This window comes from Belonocnema kinseyi, chromosome 9, assembly GCF_010883055.1.
Source record: "Belonocnema kinseyi isolate 2016_QV_RU_SX_M_011 chromosome 9, B_treatae_v1, whole genome shotgun sequence".
NCBI classification, from domain to species: domain Eukaryota; kingdom Metazoa; phylum Arthropoda; class Insecta; order Hymenoptera; family Cynipidae; genus Belonocnema; species Belonocnema kinseyi.
In genome coordinates this window covers 34012176-34015844 of record NC_046665.1, presented here as the reverse complement: position 1 = coordinate 34015844, position 3669 = coordinate 34012176, and the positions used below count along the sequence as shown (strand labels likewise).

The window sequence follows — 3669 nt, the reverse complement described above, 5'->3', positions numbered from 1 at the left end:
ATGCCGAAAACTGCGAAGTAACTCCGAGGAGTTGACCCACAAACCAAGAGGGCGCTTTTAGCAGTCGAATTTTGACGTAGTCTCTTATTCCATTACATGAGCCATCTCCCAACTCATCTCTGGTATTACAATGAGATTCAGAAAATAAGTCTTGAGTGGTACTAAAATGAGACCACTGGTGGGATTCCACAATCGTTTGTTTTGCATTGAAAATAACAGCATTAAGTTATCCTGTTCAAAAACAGAACTCTAAAAAATGATACCCTGAAAAAAGGGATATCTATTTTTTACAAAGCTCGTCCTGCTAGCGCAGAAGTTTAGGGAAGAGCGTGCTAAGGGGGCTTCCATTAGCCATAAGGCCCATTTACAACCGTGAGTTTTTGATCCCATGTGGCTCTTATTTCCTACGCTTCCTAGTCGCCATTGTGTGGCATTAGGTTGATCCCCTCACTTCCCTCCCGTCACAAACCACGTGGTTTATGAAAGGCCCCTAACTACTAGATCACTGTTGCAGATGTCAGCGAACATGTTTTATTTTTTTCTCCAAACATAAAATATTTGTATATACACTTACGAGATATAATAAGGTATGCAATCACATCGAAAGCCCAAAATCGATTGTTTTTGCAGTTCTTCAAAAAAGCGGGGACGTCTCATAATCTGCGGTTGTCAATTCCTTGCTGAACGTCGCAAATAATGATTTATATCAAATTCACCAATCGTCATTTTTAATATTGAACGTAACATAATTTATTATTAAGAACGACTAAAATCAATGAAGAAATAATTATGTATAATCTATAGAGGAGAGTACTCGAATATGAGATATTCTCGTAATATGAGAAAGCGGGGTTTCAGCTAAACTAAGAGACCCACTCTGTTGGTTCTATCACTAACTTGTAGCCCTTGAAGAAAGAGTAATTTCGTGGTATAGCCCATTTTTAATTGGGCTTCTAAAGATTATAGGCGAACTTTTTGTGAAATCGATGGAGGTCGAGTTCTTGGAAGGGAATTCTTTAAACCCTATTTATTATTCATTAAATATGTATTTAGCAGTAAAGTTTGTCTGGAGTGATGGGGATTGTATAACTAAGTAGAAAAATATCGATAGTGTTGAAGTTTTTCATTGTACAGGTCAGGCATAGTAAGTGCATAGTTGCACGGTGTGGTTCTCATTCTATGAGATACCTATGGTTTTTATAACACTGTGGCTGCGCGGGGGAAATTGGTTACAAAAGTGTTTGTGACTACTGCAAAAACTAAATATATCTAAATAGCAGTAAATTTATACTTCGGAAACATAGAATGAAGTTTTTCATTAAAAATAATACTTTATTTTGCATTTTATCAGCTATTTCGTGGGGTATCTCATATTATGAGAATAGTTTGACGAGTTTGGAAAAAACACTTTTTTACATTTTTTGTATTTTCAGCATAAAAAAATTTTTAATAAAATTTTTTATTTGAACTTCTTATGACAAACTAAATTTCCTTTAAAATGACCTATATTACTTTTAAATTCAGTACATAGAATTTCGACAATCACGCCAAACAGAGTTGGTATCTCATATTTGGGTACTCTCCTCTATCACTCCTTCGTTTAAAAAAGTGCCATTACGCATGAGTTTAATCTATTTGGACCAGACTCTCATATATCTTCGATCAAATTTGACACGCTAAGGGTGCTCATTTGATCTAACAATTGTGGATACTTGTAGATAATTGAATAAATTCTACAAATAATTTTGAAAAGAAATGACTAAGAAAAACTGATTAGTCGATGCACATCCGGAGAAGGAATGTGATGAATGTACAGAATTAAAACAGATGGCCTTGACTGCGTGCGGTGGGTTAAAGTTAGATTTTTGGGGTGCAAAGACACTCCGATGTATTTTCATCCCCTCCCAGTAGACTTTTATAGTGAGGGGGAATTCAAAAAATATTTTTATTTTGATGCAATACAAAAATAATTCTCTTTTCCAGTTTTACTGAGATTTACATAATGTACTTCAGAATGGTCCGTCCAGTAAAGTTTCAGAGATGAATTTTTTAATTCAATTTTCTCCACTGGGGCGCGTGCTGCACATTAATTCCATTTTCACTATGAACAATTTAAAAGATATTTTTAACAATAGTTTCACTTTATTATCAATTTTATGTAATGATTATCATTTAGTAGAGGATGAGTAAGAACAATTTCAACCCACGATTTTCGAATTTCAATGTTTATACTTCTTTTTTAGAATGTTTTCTTGAGTCGATTTATAATTTATAATAATTCGACCTTTTATCTTTTTCATCAAATTAGAATATTATTAATGTGTGATGACGTGTCAAATATACAGTATACGTACTTTAAGTAATTGAAGACAAAACTTGCGATATCTGTAGCCTGCACGGTTGAGCAAATCTTTCGAGACGAACTTAAATATCCAAAGATCACTTGATCACTGAAAAAGTACTTGATGAGTAAATGTAAGACTTTTTAAAATTAAAATACTCAATTTGAAACGACAGGATCTCGCATTTATTTTCTCGAGAGCTTTTTCACAGTAAGTTTTGTCTAAACTTTTTCCAATCTTATCGTAAGTTGTCAAGTTAGCTTTGCATGTAACAATCTTGGTCTCACCGCGACGACGATGCGACGTACGAAGTGGAGTACAAGAAGTACGTGCGTACGTGCGTCGACATGATTGTATGCATGCACATCCACGAGTTTTTGCGCTTCGTTTAGATATTTATATTTGAAAAGGAAAAAAAAATTGCGCGACATGCAAAGGAACACACTAGCAGTTCGAGCTTCCAGCATTGACTGGCAAGGGCCGCTGCCCGCTAGGAAAGTATGCACATGCGCAGAGTTACACTATAACTCGAACCGTGTGATAATTATTGTGATGATGTACGAAGTACGGCGCAAGACAAACACCATGAGAAGTGTTGTCTATATAATCTATAAAGATGACAGAGAGTATAAATTTCTATCAATGGGGTGCACTTAAATTGTTATTGTTTAGAACTGACACTCGATTATAAGCCTGATGTGACAATCAGAGTAAAAAGTGATTGATCTAAATGACTCATCTACTCGCTCTCTAAGGTTATGAACATCGAACACATTATGAACTCGAAGAAAAGAAATGAGACTCCAAATTCTAAAAAACAGTCATATTTCTTTAATGAAGTCCTTTCTTTCTTCTATCGGCGTGAAAAAATTTCGTGGAAGTCGTGAATAATGTTAAAGCGAGTGCAGTTTTTTCCAAGCCTGTCTATTCACGCAATACTGGCCTAGTTTGGTCACATGTTTGATTCAAACCTTTATGCTGTCTAGCCCCAGTTCTGACTCTATCTAGGAGTTTGTTACGATTTGAATATATGTAGACTGTCCAGATTTTACCTAGTTTTTAGACAGAATCACGGTTTGGACTGAAAAAAACTAAAGAAGTGAATTCAGAAAATAAGAATTTTTGAATAAAAGATTTAGGAAATTTCCCCAGGCGGACTGAAGGAACCGAAAGGAGCTTCTACAAAGTACCCTTAAAGACCCCACTAAGTCCCCCTTCGGTTCCTTCTTAAAAAACTCAAAAAAACAGCAAGATCAACTTTTAAATTATTTAAATACGGATTCTACGTTAAAATTTCCATTAGAAACTCACGGAGTGATCGAAATAC

At 35.2% G+C, this 3669-nt stretch overlaps 1 protein-coding gene across 1 annotated transcript in view; it reads right to left on the bottom strand.

Moving 5' to 3' along the window:
* Positions 1–2785, bottom strand: part of LOC117179742 — a 391922-nt gene extending 389137 nt beyond the window's left edge. The window contains exons 1-2 of the mRNA XM_033371802.1: positions 2630–2785; positions 2355–2450 (exon numbers count right to left, since the gene is read on the bottom strand). The gene's annotated coding sequence lies outside the window, so the exon portion shown is untranslated. The remainder of the gene's footprint in view (positions 1–2354; positions 2451–2629) is intronic.
* Between the last annotated feature and the right edge of the window lie 884 nt (positions 2786–3669).